Source organism: Grus americana, chromosome 2 (genome assembly GCF_028858705.1).
Source record: "Grus americana isolate bGruAme1 chromosome 2, bGruAme1.mat, whole genome shotgun sequence".
NCBI lineage: Eukaryota > Metazoa > Chordata > Aves > Gruiformes > Gruidae > Grus > Grus americana.
Genome location: NC_072853.1, coordinates 78,943,945 through 78,967,678, shown reverse-complemented (window position 1 = coordinate 78,967,678; position 23,734 = coordinate 78,943,945). Strand labels below are relative to the sequence as shown.

Genomic DNA, 23,734 nt, shown 5'->3' with positions numbered 1-23,734 from the left:
GCTGTAGCTACTGTGCAAGGGCTGTGAACTGCTGAGAAGAGTTGGTGCAGAGCTAAGAAAAGTCATTAGAGCAAATTTACAGGTAGAATTTCTGTTGTTGAGGTTTTACAGTATGTGAATGTTGTAGAAATCTGAAGGAAATATATTCAGAATATATTTTGCATCTAATATATAGCTATAAAGTAGCTTTATCTGTTTACTGCAAGATTTTACAGAAACTACCTACAAATTCCACTCACTACTGAAGAGTCTTCTATCTTCTGTTCTCTAAGGAAAGGAATGCATTTACCTTTAAATGTCATACACATACACATTTGAAGTATTTTGGTTTATTTGCATTTGTGTTCTTCCTAGGTTTCTGGTATGTTTCCACTTCTGGTAATTAACCATCTTCCACCTTGAAAGAAACTAGTTCCCTGTGTGCCTGACTGCTCTTGATCATGGGCCACTTCACTTTTTTTTCCTCCCACTTGACTTAAGATAGATGGTGGGACTTTGTTTTCCAGTCAATTTTTTTTTTTCTGCTCAAGTATTTTTGTTTGTTTTGATAGATTGGTTGTTGAAACTTTTGCTGTCACACCGCTGACTTCATGGGCCAATTCTGTCAGAATTCTGGGCTGAAAGCTATCACGTTTCTTCAAGTTAAAGCCAATTTTGTTCTTACAGGTTTACTTCCTCAGTGGTGGTGTGGTTTAACCCCAGATGGCAACTGAGTCACACACAGTCACTCATTCACTCCTCTCGCAGTGGGATGGGGGGGAGAATCAGAAGAGTAAAAGTGAGAAAACTCGTGGGCTGAGATAAAGACAGTTTAATAGATAAAGCAAAAGCCGCGCACACAAGCAAAGCAAAGCAAGGAATTCATTCACCACTTCCCATGGGCAGGCAGGTGTTCAGCCATCCCCAGGAAAGCAGGGCTCCAACACACATAATGGTTACTTGGGAAGACAAATGCCATCACTCCAAATGTTACCCCCTTCCTTCTTTTTCCCCCAGCTTTTATTGCTGAGCATGACATCGTATGGTATGGGATATCCCTTTGGTCAGTTGGGGTCAGCTGTCCCAGCTGTGTCCCCTCCCAACTCCTTGTGCACCCCGGCCTCCTCACTGGTGGGGTGGTGTGAGGAGCAGCAAAGGCCTTGGCTCTGTGTAAGCACTGCTCAGCAGTAATGAAACCATCCCTGTGTTATCAACGCTGTTTTCAGCACAGATCCAAAACACAGCCCTGTACTAGCTACTGTGGAAAAAATTAACTCTATCCCAGTCAAAACCAGCACAGTCTTATTTCCAGGTCTGTACTCTCATATTGATCCTGATTTTTTACTGCTTGTTTGAAGTAATTCTTTTTGTCTGGTAATAAGAAAGAGGAATGGCTCCAAATCTAGGGTCACAGCCAGATTAATCAGCACTACTATAGTTAATCAGTATTACTATACATTTCACTCTTCCCCTTCTGTTTGCATGGCTAAAGGAGAAAGATAATCCTGTATGCCTGTTCCACTGCAGATGCTTATGACACGTAGTAATAGGATCCCTGCAGAATAGGAGGTACTGGGTGGTGAGGAGCAACTGTGACAGGAAGAGAAAAACACTAGCAAAAAGAATAGGAGTAGAAAGGGAAATGAGTTTTTGGGAAGTGGAAAGGAGGAAACTGCTGGTTGACACCTGGTGTTAGTGGCTTGAAAGCCTCAGTTGTTTATTCACAAGAGGTATGCACTCTTAGTTTGGGCATCATTGAGAAACAGTGGGACAGAATGAATCATCATCATTTAGCAGAACAGATGTTGAAGCTCAATTCTGGAAGCAGCACCACATTGTCTTCCTCATGAGAGTTGAGGAGAACAGTTTAAAAAGCCAAAAGTATCCCCTAAAACAGCTATGTGCTTTGCTGACTTGAAAGACTGTATGATTATATTGTTGTCACTGTGGTGCTATTTATTCAGCTTTCCACCTTTTCTGTGTGTCTTGCTTTTTGTCTTAGGTGAAAGTTACTGTCTTATGTTGTGGTCAGGGGTTTTGTACTGGAACCATATAACATACTTTCTAGATGCCTGAACAATAATTAATAATGGGAATATTATTATTGTTGTGAGTTGTTAAATGTTTGCTGCATATCAGTCCTTTGCTGACATTTCGGGGTTGTTGAAGTGCAAGTACGTTGTGCTCCTAGTGTGGGTTCCCTACTATGAATCTGTTGATTATGGTTTTCAAACTCCTTGCCCCAGAACTTACACCCTGTATCTTCTAAAACCCTTATTAGAGAAGAGAAATTTTAGGTGTGGAATACGTATGAGTCTCTTGTTCTGAGATGCTAGGAATTACTATGTAGTTTCATATGGTATCCAAAAGAACCCTGAAGCACTACAGAGAAATGAGGTATTGACAGTTAAAAATGAACAAACACCCCACCCCTCTCACCAGTATTAGGAATCTTTCTGGATTAATATAAAATCAAATAGTTTTGAGGTGGGATTTTTATTTTACTCTGGAAAATTTGGAGGGGGAGAGGATGTGGGGTTTTTTGGTGGCTTACTGTTGTAATTTCAGGTATATATACAGGTTCTAGCTTGCTTTTGCATTAATTGATTTCTCTCAAAAGAGAGTTTAACAGATCCTGATCTGTGTAATGAAGGTGAAATCTTTTTTAAAATGATCATCGCAAACATTGTTTTTCAAAACCTGAAGCATTACTGCTGGGATGACTAGCATTAGAAGTAAATAAACATCACCTTCTGTTTCTTACATGAAATCCCAGTTTAAATATGAAAAGACTTAATTATAAGGACACAACTTCATTATGACTTGTGGAAATGAGGGCCATGACTGGGCTGGGTTCCCTCATCTTTTAGATTTCCCTTTCATCCATTTGCTAAGGCCAGTTCGGTTATCAGAGAGAAGCAGATTGTTTGATTGTTTGAGGGTATGGAGAAGGCTGAGGTACTCAATGACTTCTTTGCCTCAGTCTTCGCTGGCAAATGCTTGAGCCACACTGCCCAGGTCGCAGAAGGCAGGGACTGGGAGAATGCAGAACCGCCCACTGTAGGAGAAGATCAGGTTCAAGAATATCTAAGGAACCTGAACGTTCACAAGTCCATGGAACCTGATGAGATGCATCCGCGGGTCTTGGGGGAACTGGTGGATGAAGTGGCCAGGACACTCGCCATCATATTTGAGAAGTCCTGGCAGTCTGGCGAAGTTCCCACCGACTGGAAGAGGGGGAACATAACCCCCATTTTTAAGAAGGGTAAAAAGGAAGACCCAGGGAACTACAGGCCGGTCAGTCTCACCTCTATGCCTGGCAAGATTATGGAGCAGACCCTCCTGGAGACTATGCTCAGGCACATGGAAAATAAGGATGTGATTAGTGACAGCCAACACGGCTTCACTAAGGGCAAATCATGCCTGACAAATTTGGTGGCCTTCTATGATGGGGTTACAGCGTCGGTAGATAAGGGCAACAGACATCATCTACCTGGACTTGTGCAAGGCATTTGACACTGTCCCACATGACATCCTTGTCTCTAAATTGGAGAGACATGGATTCGATGGATGGACCACTCGGTGGATAAGGAATTGGCTGGCTGGTCGCACTCAAAGAGTTGTGGTCAACGACTGAATGTCCAAGTGGAGACCAGTGATGAGTGGTGTTCCTCAGGGGTCGGTACTGGGACCAGCACTGTTCAACATCTTTGTTGGCGACATGGACAGTGGGATCGAGTGCACCCTCAGCAAGTTTGCCGATGACACCAAGCTGTGTGGTGTGGTCGACACGCTGGAGGGAAGGGATGCCATCCAGAGGGACCTTGACAGGCTGGAGAGGTGGGCCCGTGCGAACCGCATGAAGTTCAACATGGCCAAGTGCAAGGTCCTGCACGTGGGTCGGTGCAATCCCAAGCACAACTACAGGCTGGGTGAGGAATGGATTGAGAGCAGCCCCGAGGAGAAGGACTTGGGGGTGTTGGTGGATGAGAAGCTCAACATGAGCCGGCAGTGTGCGCTTGCAGCCCAGAAGGCCAACCGTGTCCTGGGCTGCATCAAAAGAGGCGTGACCAGCAGGTCGAGGGAGGTGATCCTGCCCCTCTACTCCGCTCTTGTGAGACCCCACCTGGAGTACTGTGTCCAGCTCTGGGGTCCCCAGTACAGGAGAGACATGGAGCTGTTGAAGAGAGTCCAGAGGAGGGCCATGAAGCTGATCAGAGGGCTGGAGCACCTCTCCTATGAGGACAGGCTGAGAGAGTTGGGGTTGTTCAGCCTGGAGAAGAGAAGGCTCCGGGGAGATCTAATTGCAGCCTTCCAGTACCTGAAGGGGCCTACAGGAAAGCTGGAGAGGGACTGTTCATCAGGGAGTGTAGTGACAGGACAAGGGGTAATGGGTTTAAGCTGAAGGAGGGTGGATTTAGATTAGATGTTAGAAAGAAATTCTTTCCTGTGAGAGTGGTGAGGCACTGGAACAGGTTGCCCAGAGAAGTTGTGGATGCTCCATCCCTGGAATTGTTCAAGGCCAGGTTGGATGGGGCTTTGGGCAATGTGGTATGGTGGAGGGTGTCCCTGCCCATGGCAGGGGGGTTGGAACTAGATGATCTTTGAGGTCCCTTCCAACCCAAACCATTCTATGATTTATGATGGCCAAATTTGTCTTTTGTCTGAAGAAGCAGAGCCAATCTGAATATGTTTCATGAAAGTATCAGAGAAAATTGAGTGTTCACCTTGTAAGGCCAGTCGTGGGTGCACTCCAGAGAGAAGAGACCCAAACCAGGGAATTTGAGTTGGATTGTATTGTAAGGAATTTAGAATTTATAGTAGAGTATTAAGTGGTTTATATGGACCTTGAGACACGTACCAATTCCCTCGAGAGAGAAAGACCAAAACTGAAGCATTCAAAACACTGAAAAAAACCCTATGACTTTAGACTGCCAGGGTGGTAATGGCTTGTTCACACTGAGGTTTCTGAATAAAATGAAGCTGTTAATAAATGGCATGCGTGGTAATTCAGTATAGTGTTCTAGTTACATGTTTGCATCTTTCTGCCTTTCTCTCAGATTAGAGGGGACTGTTGAACATTAGTGGTAACAAGATGCACCTCATATGCATGCTCATGGATTATAACTTTTTATAGGTGCAATTTGTACCTGTCTCTCAGTGGATTCGGAAAGTGGTACATGAGGAACAGATCGTAAAGCACCGGTAGCCAAGCTTTGCTAATTAGCACATCTTCAAGTGCCAGCTCTCTTTTGTCCACTGAGAGAGAATGTAAATTATGCTTATTTTCTCCCTCAATCTTTTAGGCTTCTTGAGCAATGTATCTCTTTGACTGGAAGGTAGAGACTGCAGATTTGTGGTTTTCAATTCTTATGATTAATTTAAGAACATGCATGGTTTATTCAAAAGCAGGGATGCTGCCAAAAAGGATCTAATTGGTTAAATAAATAACTCGAAGCTTTTATTGCTCAAAGTGTTTTTTATTGAATTATTAATGTTATATCACCCTCCAAATCAGTAGCAGTTAATGACTGATTCGCCTGAGGCTATTAATATTTTTCCAATCAGTGGTAAATTGCTACAATTACTTCTTTCACTAACTAGTAGCTCACTATATTTATTCACTTAGTAAAATGGTGTGGATTGTAAGAAAGCACTGAAAAATAGCATTCAGATTTCAGCTGGTTTTAGTCATTGTTTTGCTCCTGAAGAAATACTTGATTCTGTTCATAAGTGTGATTATGAAAAACATTTTTGGATAGGGGAAACAAAAAGCAGGAAACATTTTTTTTGAGAACTGTTTGGCGTAAGTGGGATTCAAAAAACAGATAAGCATAATGAATTTATTTAGAACCTTTGCTGTGAAAAAGGAGGAGGAATTGGAGTATTATGCGATTTCATGGTGGCAAGTAGTATTGCCATATATGAACAGAGGTGTGTACAAAGAAGTGCTGCAGCATAGCATGGAATGGTTCTGAGGAAGTGCCCAGAAAAAAAAGATGAAATGGGCTCTGACCTATGCAAGGCACTAAAGGTCTTAAAAATTAAGTTTGAATCCTGTTTGTTTATATCTGTTTAGCTCTGGGAAAGACAGCAAACAGTCTCTGACTGCTTTTGTGTACAGGAGTAAGATAGGTAATCATCTAGTTAACTGTATCAGAGGGTTATTATGAATGCTCATGAAAACAAGTTCAGAGAACTTCTAATTAAATAAAAATGCTTTTAAAACCAGAAGAATGTTTGCTGTTGTTGAATAATAGTGGATGATATTACTCTGTGTGTATTCAAACTAATGTTATGAGATCTTTGTTTCAAATGTTAGCTTTTGTCCAGCGTATGAGGTTTGAGTCAGACAGCTGTGGGATGTACTTCCTTTCTTCTCTTGCCAGATGTTAGAAACTTTTTTTTCCTTTTGAAACTTTTCCAAGTGGGCTATGCTGCAGCAAATAGCTGAGCCCCTTTAACTGGAGCTGTTTAGGAGTAGGGATGGATGAGCAGTCATTGAGAAATGGATAAACGCAGTAGGAGGAGGGAATAAAAAGTCCGTGGACTCTTAATGTTGGAGAGGAACAGACTGTGCAGGGAGAGGAGAGCTGACTGAGTTTTAGGAAACCACAATATGAGAAGCTGGGACCTGTTGTTTGCTAATTGCTGTAATAGAAGAACTAAGAGAAACTTCATGACGCTACAGACAGCGGTGAACTCCTGGGACTTGCTGCTGCGGGAGGCAGTGGAAGTCAATAGCATCAGGTGGGATCAAAAAAGGAGTCTGTCAAGTTCATGGACAACAGGTCCATAAAGAGATACTAAAAATACTGCATTCCAACATCTCAAATTCAAGAACTTCAGATGCTGGAGGAATTGGAAGGAATGGGCTGTAGAAAGTGTCCAGGTCTATGGTATTCCGGCGATATCGTATCTCTTGGAGATACAGCACTGGGCTAGATGGACCATTGGCTTGACCCCACGGGGTATTTACTAATTTCTTAGAGATAATAGTATTGATGTGTGGAACATTTTTAGCATTTAAATATTTGAGTTTCACTAAATCACTCTTCATTAACCCATCAGTGCAAAGGGAATATGAAGTTGCCTCAGCTGTTGGCCATTGATTTTTTTTTTTTTTTACCACTGTAGCTCGTAACCCAAATTTGGGATTTTCTTTGAGGGAAAAGGAGGTAACAGTGCTTCTGCATTCTGATCGTCTCTTAGCTTCCAAAGCACCTTATTGAGATCATTGAACAGCCTTGAGGATGTGCAGCCAGCAGATACCGAAAGGCTGGGAGGGGGGAAGTCACTTTGTCACCTTTGTCCTTTCCCCCTCCTCTTCTTTTGTATGTGTATGTGATAATACTGTTGCCATGAGAGGGTATTAGAGGGTGGATAAAAGCTTTTGAGATTAAAGTAATAACAGTGCGTTTGTTTGGAGTTCCTGTGTTGAGTTTTGTGCATTTGCACTTTTTATGCAGTCCTTATAAACTGTTGTGGTTTTTGGTTTTGGTTTCTTTTTTTTTTTTTTTTAATTTCTTGTTGCTAGGCAAAAGACCCAAGGAAAACAAAATGATGTGGTGACTGCCTTGCCCATTTATTATACTCAGAAACAGTAGTTAGATGTGTGGAGGGAAAACCAAGGCTGTTCTATAGTAATTTTTTTATACCAATGACATAAGTTTATAATAAGGTAGCATTTTTAGAAATAAGTGTACTTTAAATCACTTAACATGTTAAACTATTTCAATAAAATGCTCATATAAGAAGTCCATGGATTGCATTAAAAATCAGGTCTGTTTTCCTCACAGAGATCTAGTCAGTTTATAAAATAGGTGGGGTTTTTTTTTAGTTGTTTTTTTTTTTTTTTTTTAGTACAATGAAGGGAGTTATTTGCTTGGCTTTTTTGACATTAGTTATGTTTTGTACAGACTTTCATGAAGTTCACGTTCATAAGCAAATGTAACCGGCAATGTACCACACTAGAACAATATTACAGTGGCTTTCAGACAATCAGAGGTGAGGTGACTTGATACATCTTTTGCATTTTTAGTTTCTTTGTAATGTTTATGGTTGTGTGATGTAGTTTTGTCACTGAAGAAAGGTCCAAGAAAGATAAAAGTGTGTGTACAGAGAAAGAGGCAAAGGTAAAATTTGCTGTATAGATTTCTTTATTTTTTTCAACACTAATAGGTCTTTGTTCAGTATATTCTTTTGGTTGTTACCTGTAATGAAACAAGTCTTTTTTCTGTACGGTGTAAAGGTAATTAAACAAATGAGTTAGCTACAAGTCTGTGTTCTTTACATATTCAGCTTCTTGTATTATGGGATCTAAAGCCCTGCATCTTATAAAGAAGCATAGTGAATGAAATGAATGTTTGTTTAAACAAATGTTTTTGGATTGTGAGTCCAAAAGACCACCATCATCTCAGCAGTTGAGTTGCTAGATGATCTGTTTGTGGCTTCTGAAATCAGTTACCTAGAATACAGCATTCTGTAAGAATTTCAAGCAGTTGTAGTGGACATTAATGCAGTGGTTTTCATTTTAAGATTTTGGCTGTTACAAGACTACATCCACCTGCAAAAGTAACTTCCAGGTCCTTGTAATCATGAATTTGATTTTTCTGCAGTTCCACTCAAAGAGGTTCTCATCCTGACATTAAAGGTAAGAAGCAATATTCAAACAGAAATGCAGTGATACGGTCATGGCTGTGATCTTTTTCTTTAAAAGTCGAATCCTGGTGGTCTGTGTATAGAAATTCTGCTTAACCACCTGCAGAACAGACTTTCTCTTTATCATCATGAGGAGTTGGATTGTGGATCAAGCCTGTAGCGTGTGTACCGAGATTTACATTGCTGTGCCTGTACATCAAGGCTATTGGCTGAGGAAACTTATCCTTCCTGAAAAACAACAAAATATTCAGCATCTGCAATAATTTCTGGCCAGCTGGCACCTAGAATAGAAAACAAACAAACAAAAAACAAAACCAAACTTTGTTGCAACTTGGTCCTTTGAAAGAAGATAGTGGGAACTTTCTTTAAAGAAATAATGAGAATGAACTAATTGGCATGATGAATTAGTCATAGCAGCAATACCACTGAGACTTATGAATCCAAAAGCCTCGAATTCAAACAGCTGAAAATGGCATACTGCCTATCCATATTTGCTTAGGAAATATCATGATCTGTGATCTTTGTATGTGGCTATGCAGCTGATAATGATTTAAATCTCCATTTTGTCTAACATTTGGGCTTACATTTTTGAGAAGAATCCTAAAAAACATATTTATCATTAGACTAAAATTTAGCTGTGTAGATTTTATTACATTATGTATATCTTTACTTCATGGTGTTTATTGCCCATCATTAAACACACAGCAGGTTTTGGTTTTGGTTTTTTCCCCCAAATAATATTACAGCCAGAAAGTTATAATATTATTAGCAGCTTGCTTGTACAAGAAGACAAGGTTCATAAATCCAACAAATTATTCTGCACTGAATTTTTTCAGTACTTTAAAATGAGGTTTTTATAGCTGTATCAAAATTCTACTATTTTCTGTTCTGGACACTTTACCTATTTATGTGTAGCACTTTGAGAAGTCAGAGTCAGAACATAAAGAGAAAGTCAGGATTTCCTTCCTGTGGCCAGTGACTTGCCACAGACCCATTGGGTCCATTGCATAGTTGATTTTCAGTTGTACTTTATCCAGCTGATGCTTGGCCATGTCCTGCTAGCTGCTACTGTGAGGCAGTCCAGGTAAATCACTGTTATGAGATTTTTATTTTTTTTTCTGATAAAATGAGGACAGAAGGCTTTTCTATCACTTGCCCACCTCCTTCCTCCCAATAGCTGACAAATCACATTTATGCTGTTGACCTATACTTTAAAGAGCAATTCTTTAGTGCTTGGCAGCTGATTGTTTCCACCTGTGTGAAATGGCAGTAATGCAAAAATCTGACTCATGTTCCTTGTTTGTATGAGTTTATGTGAGGGTAGGCACAGCACTTCTCCACTCACTGTCTTCCTGACTCCATATCAAAGAGTATCCCACATAAGTTTTTAATATTTCATTCTCAGTTTGGAGGAAATTATGAAGGACATTTGCATCAGGGCCAGGGCTAGAGTTTGTCTGTAGTTGCCATCTAAGTTAAGGGCCTCTCTGCTTGCCTAGAAGGTTTGTTTTTTTCCTGTTTTCCCCAAGTGTCCTTGCAGCTTGTGCTACTGAGGACCACACAAGAGATACCATATATGGTGATTGAACATGACCGGCATAATAGTGTCATTAACTGTACTTGAATTTTTCTCTTGGATTTTAAGAAAAGCAAGCCATGTCTCACTTGTAATCTTTCTGATTTCGTCTTTTTAGTTCTGGCCTTTTTGTTTTGTTCCGTACACATATACACCCTATTCTGATTAGGGTGCTGCTGACTAGCCAAGTTGCAAGCTGGATGTACTGAATGCAAAACAAATCTATTAAGTTAGTTCAGTGATGTGCAAATGCCTTTGCTGTAATTCTGCTGGACCCAAACTATCTGTAAGTATAATCATTTGGCGTGTTAGCAGCGTACTTTCTAGTGCTCTGGGCTTTTGGAGAAATTGATTGGATTGGCTCCAGTTCCAGGCCAATATTGATCTTTTTTTTTTTTTTTTTCCTTGGAGATTGTTTGGATCTTTGCTGGAACTATCAAGACCTCCAAGAACCTGTGTATTTATAAGTGCTGGGAAATGTGAAAGAAGAACCAGAAGATTACAGATACCTGCCAATTAAGAGCTAAAATATGATTTGAAACTTTAAATACTAGCTTGGATTAAGTGATTTTAAAATACTGCAAGTGATAATTTTCCCTTAAACTTCTAAATCCAGTTCAGTTGTGTAGTTCTACTCTGGCCAAAACTGGATGAGATTTTTAGTCATAACTGCTATTTCAGTACTGGCAGAAGTTCAGGTGTTGGCATATGCCGTACTGTCCCTGCTTGAACTGTGACCCTACCAAGGCATTGATTCTCAGCATGGACTGCGTCAGACTTTGTGCATTCCTGTGAGTTGCTGGTCTGGCTATTCTAAATATAAAAGCAAAACTTGTGCTTGTAACTTCCCTAATTCTTTTTAAGTAGGGAACAGCTGTTTTGAATAAATCCATTCAGTGTGGGGTTTTTTTTCCCCCTGCAGTGAGATGTTGGATGGATAACTGCTTCCTAGAATGCAAAAAGCTAGTAGTTTGAAAAGATTAATATTTATATTAAATAATTGGCTGATTAACTTAGTTTTTGTAATTCTCATCATGATTTTTTTATTATTGACAAATACTATTACTTTTTTTTTTAAAGTACAAAAAAGAGTTTGGAAATTGTGATTTTAACCTTGTTGTTTTGTATGGAACGAGCAGCCTGTTCCATTGGTAGAGATGTATTTTGGATATTCTGACATTGACTTCAGTCAGGAGCGAGTATGCAGCTGAATGCACTTAGGCCTAATACAGAGTATTGTTAGTACATCCTTAATGCTTTGACACTTTCCCAAATTTATCAGCTGGAGACATGAGACAAATGGAAGTGGTTTATTACTATCCTGTGATAATTGCTTCTTATGTCCCTGCTTCTTACTTTCCAGCTTCAACAGTATGCAGTTGATAGTCTGTACATGCATTTTTTGGATTGTACTTGTCTCTTCCTCAATCACATACAATGGATTTACTACTTACCTCAATATTTTTCTGAAATGTTTGTTTGGAAGAGAGATGTTTACTCTGATAAGGAGGGGATAAGAAAGTAGAGTTCAATTACGGGGACTTGTAACTTGTATGTTTTAGGCTAATTACACAGTGGTTTCATGGCAGTAAACCAGTTGACTCAAGGGGAATAATGCTGTAAAGCTGATCATCATAAAAACGTGAAGTTTAATAAAGAATTGTGGAAGATAAGGAACAATGGAACCAGTGTAGTCTCTTGTCCTTTGATTTTTATCTTTGCTTTTCAATGCAAAGTTGGAAGTGATAAATTTTATGTTTAGTGTGGGTATCTGAGCAACTTTGACTGGACCATATTTTCATATGTAAGAGCTTGCTCTTTTCTAGTCTAAAAGGGAGGCAGAAAGTACTGTGTGTGAACTCAGAAGAATATTGGCTTGTCCATTGTGTGCATCTGTGTGTGTAGACACATATATAATGGTTGAACCACAGTGATGTCAGTAGATGTGAACACAAGGGTGAGCTGTGTTTGTCTAGAGTCTGCTGTGATGTTTTAGAAGTTCAAAATGTTGGAGGAGCAGGGGATGTAAGATGATGGAAATCGTATGACTCTGAGGAGTTAGAACTTAATCAAAACAAAATGCAGCCTGTTAGATATCTAAAGCAGTTGCTATCTGCTCAACATATGAAGCTGGAGAAAAATAAAATTTAGGGAACGATAGTTTTATGAGCTTTAGTCTCATTAAAGAAAAGAAAAAAACCAGGATGCTGGTAAAAAGCAGATACTGTGAAATAACCAAGATAGTCATGTTGAAATAATTTGTGTGTGAGCCTAAAAGAATAACTCTAGATGATACCAATGCAAAACCGATTAAGATCATTGCACATACAATATAGATCAATTTCAATGATACATAAATGTTAGCTCCCAAGTTACTTTTGAGAAGATTTGATCTGAAGTCACACTTGGGTTGTCTGAGAGAAATTTCTGCCATCATACTAGATTCCTGTTGTGGTTTAACCCCAGCCGGCAACTAAGCACCACACAGCAACTCGCTCACTCACCCCCACCCCCCCAGCAGCCCAGCGGAAGGAGAATTGGAAGGGTAAAAGTGAGAAAACTCGGGGGTTGGGTTGAGATAAGAACAGTTTAATAATTGAAATAATAATAATTGTAATGAAAAGGAAAATAGCAAAGAGAGAGAAATAAAAGCCGAGAGAAATAAAAGCCAAGACAAATGATGCACATGACAGAAATTGCTCACCACCAACCAAGCAATGGCCCCCCAGCCAGCCTTTCCCCCAGTTCATTGCTGAGCATGACATCACATGGTATGGGATATCCCTTTGGTCAGCTGGGGTCAGCTGTCCCGGCTGTGTCCCCTCCCGACTCCTTGTGCACCCCCAGCCCCCTCGCTGGTGGGGTGGTGTGAGGAGCAGCAAAGGCCTTGGCTCTGTGTAAGCACTGCTCAGCAGTAACGAAACCATCCCTGTGTTATCAACGCTGTTTTCAGCACAGATCCAAAACACAGCCTCATACCAGCTACTGTGAAGAAAATTAACCCTACTCCAGCCAAAACCAGCACAATGCCAAATCCTGAAGTATTTTGGTAAAGTACAGAATTCGGAAAAAACCCCCAACATTGACCCTTAAGGAAATGCACTTTTAGGTGTTTTTGTTTGGTTTGTGGGGGGTTTTTTTGTTATTTTTATTATGGGAAATCAGGATAGGAATGTCACTGAGTTACTATATCCATATCACTGGAAAAGCAGGTGATTATGGATGATCGGCTACATGAGGAATAACTAATCTTGTCTTTCCCATAATCTGTATGTGGGCTTTGGAGGTTCACTTTTTGCGGGGCTAATTCTTTCCCCCTGTATTACACCACAGGAGCCCAGGTTTCTAGAAACTGTGGATTTCTGTGTTCATGTAGTATGATACTGCAGCCTTAAATGCATGTTCTGAAGGCACTTGTATTCTTTTACAGCTTTTTGCTTTTCTCTAGCCCTTGCATTCATGTCCTCTATTACTGTGTTAAAAGAACTGGAATTACTGATTGCTTTGACTGACAAGTAGTAGTATGAACAGCCTCATACTGTTATGGATATTTAATGAGAAATATAGCAAAGCTTGATAACACTGAAGTTATGATGATAAGGAATTCTGGGTTCTTTCTTACTTCTTTTTGCCCCCGCTATCAATTTTTGAGCATAATTTTTTAATACCTGCATATAAGGATTTAAGAGTACAATGTACTTGCCCTGAGTTTGTTATGGAATGCTCTTTGTATTAGAAATTAATAGATACCGATCTATTTTCATGAAATTAAATACTGTATGTAGCTACTTCTAATGAGACACATTTTTAAAAATGGAAATAGAAATAAATTTACTTATTATATGCATCTCAGCAAGCTTGTATTTTCTATAATTCTATAAATTGTAAGATATTACTCAGTTTCACTCTAGGCCTTGTAAAAGCATGTGTGTTCCTGTTTTTCATAATGCAAGCCAAGATGGGCAGTTTAACAGGCACTCTCTAAGCTGGCAAAATGCCAGCTTTATCAAGAAAAAGGCTTCAGGTTCTCTTTTTATTGAAACTGGGTAAGTTCAATGCATAGGAAATGCAAGTTAGAGATAACTGAGTAATACCTTCTTCTTTGTAACCTTTAAAGCGGCCATCTCACTGAAAACTCTGCTGCATTAGTCTACAGAGAAACAGTCCCGATGTGGTATTTGTTTTTATCTGCTGTACAGTTATAGTAGCAAGCCATCTGTGACTTTTGGTGCTAGATGGTAACACTGTCTTAGAAGACAGAGGGAATTTGTGCAGCTGTATCTTAGCTTAAAAGCTCAAACATGATAAGTTATGAAGTTCCTGTCTTAAAATGAAAAATTAAATTGAAACTGGAGATGTTGTGAGCTATATTTGCATAAGCACTCAGGTAATAAATATGTAACATTTATATGTTGAGTCACTTAAAGGCAGAGACAAACCTTTGTTTTAATATGTTAAAATGGTTGTGAGTTTTTTGTTTATTTTTGTAAGCCTCCATGTTAGGTGGTTTATGTGTGTGTTTTGAGTATGTAACACACAGAAAGTGACTAAACATTGTTTTATATAAGAAAAAGCATTATAAAAACAGAGTTAAGAGGGATGCTAGTGAAGATGAATGGTGAGTCAGGTAAACTTTTGCATTGTTTACTTGATTCTTAAGGAGAAAGGTCTAGAGGAAGGAAATAGCCATTTCTCTATTCTGGCTTTAGCAAAAAAAAAAAAAAAAAGTATGTGGTTGTATAGAGATACTGGACCTTATTTTTATGCAAAAAAGTTATTTCCTGAAGACAGTCTTATAAATCATAAAGCCTCATAGTATCATTTTGGTTTTTTGCTTTAAGATACACAGAGGAGTTGCGTTGTGTTGCCTTTCTGGCATGTCCTTTGGGATGTGCCTGGCTTTGCTCAGGCGTTGAAGCCAGGGACCTGAGCATCCAGAGCAGCCACCCTCTGCTGGCTCTCAGCTGGTGCCATTCCTTCCACAGCAGCTAGGTCTTGTCCTGTCTGTATTCCTTGTTTAACTTCTGGTGAGGGTGATCCTCTGCAACCCTTCCAGACATGTAATTTATTAATTTATCGAACTACAACAGTTAAATGTCTATGGTTTATAAGAGGTCATCTTATCTGAAATGTTGCTGGTTGTTTCTAATTGTACAAGCTTACTGTGCTGATCACTGTGACTCCAGTTCCATAGGATGACTGGCTATTTTCCTAATATTAATCAGCTACATTAAAAAGAATATTTTACTGAGCTTATTGAAATCAATAAGATGACTGAAATACTTAGTGCTGAATACAGAGATCAGTTTTTTTTGTGATGTTTCAGAATGCTTTTCATTGGGATACGGATAAAGTTGTCTGTCTTTAATGAGTAAATTAATATGGAATCACTTCATCTTCATTGTTGTTGAGATTATCTTTAATCGCTGTGGTATAATAACAGTAGCATAAATAGAAAATAATAGGTTAAGTCTTGTTTCTTGCTTAAAGGGATTCTTGACTTACATCGAAAAGAGAATTATGTTCTTCATATGAAGAATTTTACTCAACATCTTCATCTCCTATCGCTTGTTGATGTTTTTCCTTTTTAAGGATTTAGACTAACTTACTAGGAATTTTAATGTAGGAGGATAGGCTCTGGCAAGTGTGTAAAGCCATGATACTTCTTTTTATCCTGGTAATTTTATTGTTGTGTTTTCTTGCCATATGCAAATTAAGTTTTAATCAGTTAACACAGCCTTTCATCCACAACACAACAATGTGTTTACGGTGTTCTACTTTTATGAAAAGTGAACCTTTTTAGCTTAGACAACTGTATGTCTTTAAAGATTGTATCCTATAACATAAAAAAAAGCTAATAGATGGCATTTCTTCTCCAGCGTTTCCTGGGTTTTACATTTGTGCTGGTAGCTGAGGTCAGTCTGCTGTTTTCCCATGATTCCCCTTCTGATGTATATTGCTTGCATTGGGTCACTTACATATATTGGATTCTTTACCTTGTACTCCATTGCTTTGAAATATATTCATGTAAACTATTTTCTGTATAGGAATGCTCACTATAAATATTGTATGCAGATTTTTATGAAGGATATTTTATTATTGAATATTTTATTTTGAAAAAGTAATTATCATATGAGGTGGTCCTTGACTGTCATGTTTGTGCCGTCAAGTAGAGGACAAAAGGGACATCCTTAATTAATAATGAAGAGCTCTAATGAGAACTGTTCTGTTAACCACTGAGGAAACCTGGTACAAGGCAAAATGTTTCCACCTTAATACAAAACAATGGATAATGAATGGAAGGGAGTACCTAGGAACAGTGAAACAAGGCTGTCTTGTAAACAGCTCTGCTTGTGCTAGATTTTTATTTTTAAGGCATCAGCAAATTAGCGTAGGAAGGAATAGGAGAACAGTGATGGTATTTGCAGATGCTGACATGCAGCTTCTCTTAAGAGGGATTGAGTGGGGAAAAGGCCTGATGATAAATTAGCAGCAGTGGCTGGTTGCAAAGGGAGGTTGGAGGTAAAATTGGCTGTTGGTTTGGGAAGAAAAGATAGTCCATGTCTGGATTGAGAACAGCCCTGAGGAGAGAGAAGGACTTGGGGGTGTTGGTGGATGACAGGCTCAACATGAGCCGGCAGTGTGCGCTTGCAGCCCAGAAGGCCAACCGTGTCCTGGGCTGCATCAAAAGAGGCGTGACCAGCAGGTCGAGGGAGGTGATCCTGCCCCTCTACTCCACTCTCACAAGACCGCACCTGGAGTACTGCGTCCAGCTCTGGGGGCACCAATACAGGAAATACATAGACCTGTTGGAGCAAGTCCAGAGGAGGGCCATGAAGCTGATCAGAGGGATGGAGCATCTCTCTTATGAAGGCAGGCTTTAGCAGAGAGTTAGGCTTATTTAGCCTGGAGAAGGCTCCAGGGAGACCTTCTAGCAGATTTCCAGGAGGCCTACAAGAAAACTGGAGAGGGACTGTTTACAATGGCATGGAGTGATAGGACAAGGCTTTAAGCTGAAGGAAGGTAGATTTAGATTCAATATTAGGAAGAAATTCTTCATTGTGAGGGTGGTGAGGCACTGGAACAGGTTGCCCAGAGAGGTTGTGGATGCCCCATCCCTGGAAGTGTTCAAGGCCAGGTTGGATGGGGCTTTGGGCAACATGGTCTAGCGGAGGGTGTCCCTGTCCATGGCAGGGGGGTTGGAACTAGATGATCTTTGAGGTCCCTTCTAACCCAAACCATTCTATGATCTATGATTCTATGTAGACCTTGAAAGATTTTTTTTTTTTTTTTAAGAACAGCTGAAACCTTCACAAAGAGGGTGGAAATGGTGTATTAGTTAAAAGATGTACTAGGAAAATGCTTGTTGACAGCCATGTATCTGAATGAGTAAGAACCAGGCCACAACTGTGTTTCACGGTTAGTGTTGCAGTAATTGCACATCCTTTGCGTTTCACCTCTCAAGCACGTTTTGCATAGATGAATTTGAAGGACCAGGCTTTAGAAAGTGTGTGTGGGAAGATTATTCAGACATTAGAAAAGCTTTTGTGTTTCAGCTGCTTTGTGTATTTCAGGATGAGAGAATTGTCTGCTTGTAGTGTTCCCCACCCTGATGTCTGTCCACAAAGTGACTTTGGCCTGTTTGTGGAAAGCATATGTTGCACGTTATTCTCACCTGTTGTGGAAAGGTAGTGGAGATGGCAGGGGAAAGACAGCTTTAGAAAAGTGGCTGCTGAGGTAAGAAGTTACTCAAGCTGCATTCTGAAAGAGGAACATCCTTATCACTTAAAACCCCCAAAACTTACCAAAGATTTTTAAAAAAATAAAGAATTCTATTGCTTGTAGACAGTTATGCCTCCAGGAATTACAGAACTCTAGGAAATTGTTTAATTTCTCGGGAAATTTTCCTAAGAGGCAAAATGCTAATCATTGTCCAAAGTTGCTTTGTAAAAACTTTTCAATGTTTCCAGTGTGGATTTAACTATGGGATTTTGTAGTTTAGCAGTATTCTCATTTATACACTATTTTCACGTTGCTTTTTAAAAAGCTTTCCTATTGCTGTGTGCAAAAAAAAAATTGTGAAAGCAAGAAATTCTGTTGATATAATCTGTGTGAAGTAAAAGGTAAATTCCTTTAAACTGATGTTTTCTTTAGAATAAAAATGTTATTGTTGTATAAGCTTGTGTGCCTTTGTTATTACAGCTCGGTCAGTTTAAATTCTGGCCTTAGGTTCCCTTCTTTCCTTTAACCTTTTTATGCCTCAGCTCGCTCAGCCCATGGGAAGTCTGGCACAAAAGAGGAGGATACTGGCAGTGTTTGGACATATGATCTGAGTATTTCTAGATGTCTCAGCTGTCTCCACTTCTTCTTGATATACTTAGGTGGAGATGAGCTCTAGTACTTCTCACTAAATGTTTTGCTTTTTAAATTTTTTTTAATTTTTCCGTTTCGCTTTTCAAGAGGAAGGAAGTTTTGTTTTGCTTCAAGTACCCTTCTGTTGGTCCTTCATCTTGTGATGGGGTGGATTATTGATGACTATGACCAGTGCTTGGAGAAAGGCTTAAACTACAGCCAGTTTGCTGGAGAATTTAGCTTTCTCAAAACTGAAATTGAAAAGCTTTTGTTCATGTTGGGAAAAGAGCAGTGTCTCCTACAGCTTCTAAATAATATGGTGAGGGCTGCAACTGATTTAAAATGAAGGTTTATAAAGTACAACAAGGCTTACTGTAAATAGTGGCTGAGTAAGCAACGCATTTCAGGCACATCAAAGGTGAAGAAGCTGTCCCATCATCATGTTATCTAGCAGTTGAGAGGGGTGCAACTAGTGCTCAGGCCTTCTGTAAAAGAGTACAAAAGAGTCATTGCTGAATTTTCCTCCTGTGCTCTGGAAGGCATATGGGCACTGCATTTACATTCTGAGGACTACTAGCTGGGGAAATAATGTGGATCAAACACAGAGCACACAGTGGTCCTTGTCACTAGACCATTGTTTTTTCATCATTTTGGTGGAACAGCTGCTTTTTGTAATCAGATCTCAGTAAATTGTAATTTGTGACCGGCACACTGCGAATGGATTAGTTTAAACATCTTGATGGCAATGTAGGTAATCCCATGAGCTGTTTCCTAATATTTTATCATTCCTGCAGGCTCACTATTGGTTTATTGGAGCAGGATTTTTTGTGCTTGGCACAGAGATTGTGGCCCTTTCTGTGCCTTTTTTTGCAATATTTGCTTCTTGCATTTAATAGAAAGTGTATCTGTTCTGGTTAACACCTTGAACACTGCCTCTTGTTGGTTATTGCTGTTTCTGTTGTCCCTCCATTCTTATCTTCAGTTTCCTGATTGTTCTGAGTCATGGCTGCTGCTTTCAGATTTTTCCACTTTTCTCTGAAGATATGCTGTTTATCAATGGCAATGTTAATAGTAGGATCCATAGTATTTAGCTCTGCACAAGGAAGGAACTTTGATTTGCCCAGTCCAGGAACAGAAGCTTTAGCAAAGGTAACTGCCCTGCCTTGACTTGAGACGCTTCTGAGATTCTGAACTTCAGTATCCCGATTGCATCCTAGGCCAGGATGAAGGAGAGTCTCTTGCAGACACCATCTATGGTAGAAGCCAAAATGACAATGCAGTGTGTGAATGCCTGGATTTTAGAAAACTAACTTTCTCTAAAATCTTGCCTTGGGACTCTTACTATTATTATTTTAATGTATACTACAACTTTTTATTCTTAACACAAACATGTTTGTTGGTGTGAGTTCTGAACTAATTGTATGTGATGCTTGTAACTAAGGATGAAAGAGTTATTGCAATTTTCTGGTGACTGATTTTTCCCACTGTTTCATGATAAAATATTTTAAGACTTTTTATATAATTGTTTGGATAATTATGATAAGTGATTCTGTCATCACTGTATTTTATATACATACACGTGTATGTATATACATATATACATACACGTATGTATGTTAGGATACTTGAATGATACTTGAATTTTAAGGTTGATGGGAGATGATGTCAGAAATAGTACCTGCATATTTCTTTCTCTAATTCAGTGCAATTTACCTATCCAAGCACACATCATAAAATAAAACTAAATAATTGTCTCTTGCATTCAGGATTTTTAGGTGGTGGTTTTACTTCTGCTTTCTTTTGCTTGCCTACTCCTTAGTATTAAAATTGAAATTCTAGAAAATGGGAAAACAGTGCAACAAAAAGGGATGCTGGCATCCATAGAAATAACTTTAAATAATGTCTCCTTTTGTAGCTGGAAGTGACCAAGTTTTCTTAGGACTTTAGTGAGAGTTTAGTAAAAATAAATACTGGCTGGGCTTAAGGAATGATTTTCACTGAGTTGCAGGTTTCTGTTTTATTTTAAACATATTTCACCTTTTGGTTCAGTTTAATAATCCATGACATAGAAGTGGTTCTTACAGCTGTTTTGCAGGACTAAGTTATGGGGTTTTTTAATGAAAAATCAGGAGGGAACTCAAAGCTTGCCATCTGCAAGATGAGGTACTAGCATTTTAAATCAGTTTCTGGTTTGAACATCTGTTGGAGAAAACTCTTTGCCTTCCAAAGTGTGGCAGATGATATATTTAAAAAGAATTTCAGAAGAGTTGCCATGATATTTGAAGTTTAATTTGACCAACCTTGCTAGTCAGAAAAATGCTTGAGAATTCCAGGAAACAACTTACCTTTGTTTTTGTTGCTCTTTGAAATGAGAGCTTAAGGTGATGATCCAAGATAAGTAATGAAGAATTACATTGTAAAATTAGATCATTAAAGGAATGCAATAAACCACTGAAAAACCTTTTAAGAGAGGGCCATGAATTGAGCTTTTACTAGAATAATTCTGTTTGAGAGGTGATTTATTTGGAGTGATGATGTGTTAGACTTCAGAGATGCTGATTTACTACTTTTATCATATCTGAAGTTCAAGAAGTCAAATACCTACAATGCATTTCAAAAAAGATCATTCCTGCAGTGTATCTTTGAGCATAAGTATTAGATCTTCTGTGGAAGGGGAAAAAGATCCAGTATTTCAATAAATTGAAAGGGTTTTGCATCTTGATCGGTTTTCTTGAGGGTGAAGCATAATTATTGCCTTGTAAGCAAGAGTTTACCCATATCTTGGGATGAGCCTGTCTTGTCTATGTCTGGAACCCTCTTTTGATTTGTTGGGAAGGAATTGATGTAACTTGTCTGAACAGAGCAAGTTGTCAAAATGCATCCAGAGCTGTTCTTACATGACAGATAGCTCTCCCCTGTTCTTTGTCTCACATCCCATTTGTTTCAGAGGGCCTTATTGCATTTTGAAATATATAAATAGAACCATTTTGTGAAACAGATGGTTTAAAAATAGAACAGTCTGAGAAGAAAGATGGAGCAGATGAATGTTTTTCTGCCGTAGGATGAAATTACTGGAAATGTTGGATTCATTAAAAATCCACTTCCCTCATTACCTCTCCCAATATTTTAAGGGCGAACTTCGTCTGCTGTGCAATACCAAGTGTCTTGTTTTCTGATTGTCTGTCAGTATTTCTTACGAGACAGAGAACTGGCTTCCTCATTAGTCCTTTGGGAGTAATTATAGATATTGAAAGGCTGGAGTTGAATGAATTCCAGCCTTGTTTGTTTGGTGTTTTGTGGAGACCAGTGGGATTATAGTGCATAAGCATATATAGTGCATATAAGCATTATAGTGACCTGAATGGAATTTTACCATGGTTGCTACTCTCCAACTCTCCTTGTTCCTTTGCCATCGAGAGGACAGCTCTGGCATCCTTAAGCAGTTTGTTTTCTTTTTTCTCTAGGGAGGTGGGCCACACGTTGGAAGTAGTGTTTCTGTAAGAATAAATTGAAAGAAAACTGGTGCAAATGAAGGTGGTGTTCCTTCTGAGGCAATTTCTGTAGAGTATGTTCTAAAGAAGGGGTGGGAGACTTATGTTATTGTTCTGACTTTTACCATCTTTTCCTTTCTTTGAATCGTTGACACACAGGGGCAAGTAAGAGAGCATTAATAAAGCTCTGACATAATCTGTTTGATGGAAAACAGGTTAATGCGGAATGGGAGAAGATGCCTGAAGAAAGAGACTGTGTCCCTGTGCAGCATATAACATATACAGTTAGCAGTACTAGGAGGGCAACTACCTTAGGTTTTTATACAAGTTTTCCCACAAGATTTGCACTGTGCACTTTGGGGAATCAGAACAGAGGTGCTGTTGAGCAGCACTAACTGCTTTTATTGACTTTGCATCCCATTGTACACATGAGATGCCTGGAAAAAGAGCTTGTTAATTTTGCCATACTGCTGTCGAAAGACTTTGACGTTTCTAAAGGTGTCACTCAATAGGCTATAGAGGCAATATTGTGATGACTATAACTTTCTTTTTTAGACTTCACTTATTAACTTTAGCTTTTATTGAGAAAGCTGATTTTAATTTGCAAACTGCAAGCAAAGCTCTGAATCTGAAAAAAAACAACATATGTCTTAAATCCCAGTGATATATCCTCTGTTAGAAATTGTAGTAAATTCTACCATATTTAAAAAAAAAAAGAAACCATAGCGCATATGGCCTACTACTTGAATTATTAAGTAACCAGTTGTCTGTAATGACTCTTCTGATTTATGGATGTTTCAAGAGATGCAGGAACGAGGTATGAATTGGGACTTTGTCAGGAAACAGCAAATAGCACTGTCTCTTGTTGCAGTTTTAAGTGTGTTAGCGTAAACAAGATACTTGGTGCTGAGTTTATTAACCTCCCACTTGATGATTTGTCTTATCCTTTCTATTTCAATATTAGTTTTGATTTCCTTCAGTTAGAGAACCAGGATTTTCTCCTCTTCTCTCCTCTGCCTTTAATGCCCGCCTCTCAAATGGGATCTGCTTTTGCGTTTACAGGTATGCAGTGCTTTCCCATGAATGTTATATATGAAAATAAAGTGTTTTCTTGAGTACCTAATATAAAAGCAGGTGATCCTTATACTCTGTATAAAAGGAAGACAGCCTGTATAGCTAAAACCAGCATATCAAGAAGTGTTTATTGCTGTCTTTCATTGTTAGGATTTTTCTGAGCTGTTACGTAGTGGATATAGGAGGGTAAGGAATTACAGAGCCACAGGAGTATATAGCTTTTGCTTTGTGTTTATGCCTATAAGCTCCATTCTAACTGATAACTGGAGGAGGGAGTGGGGTGTGCATTTGGTCTATCAGAGACCAAGTTCCCCAAATGCAACACAGTTAAGACTGTGACTTGAATCTTGACTCTATTGTATCACTAGAGGAACCACCTGAAGATAACTCTTTGCATAGAAATGTATGGCCACAAACAAAATCAAAGACATCTGTTGATTTTTGTCATATTTTGACTTTATTTGGCTAGCAGTATCAGCTGAACTGGTTTTGGTTTCTTTTCCACCACCGAGAAAGGACTGGGGAGATAAGAAAATAAGCAAAAATGGAGGAGGGGGAAAAAGACAAGCCAACACAAATATTAGTTTTGTTTATTTATTAA

At 39.1% G+C, this 23,734-nt stretch overlaps 1 protein-coding gene across 18 annotated transcripts in view; it reads left to right on the top strand.

Annotated features, from left to right (window-relative positions):
• Positions 1 to 23,734, top strand: part of SEMA5A (semaphorin 5A) — a 356,558-nt gene that overhangs the window by 55,285 nt on the left and 277,539 nt on the right. Inside the window, exon 1 of one of the 18 annotated variants that reach the window (XM_054816287.1) lies at positions 6,630 to 6,729. The exons of the other annotated variants lie outside the window; for them this stretch is intronic. The gene's annotated coding sequence lies outside the window, so the exon portion shown is untranslated. Of the gene's footprint in view, positions 1 to 6,629; positions 6,730 to 23,734 lie in introns of those variants that run through there. 18 annotated transcript variants of the gene reach the window in all.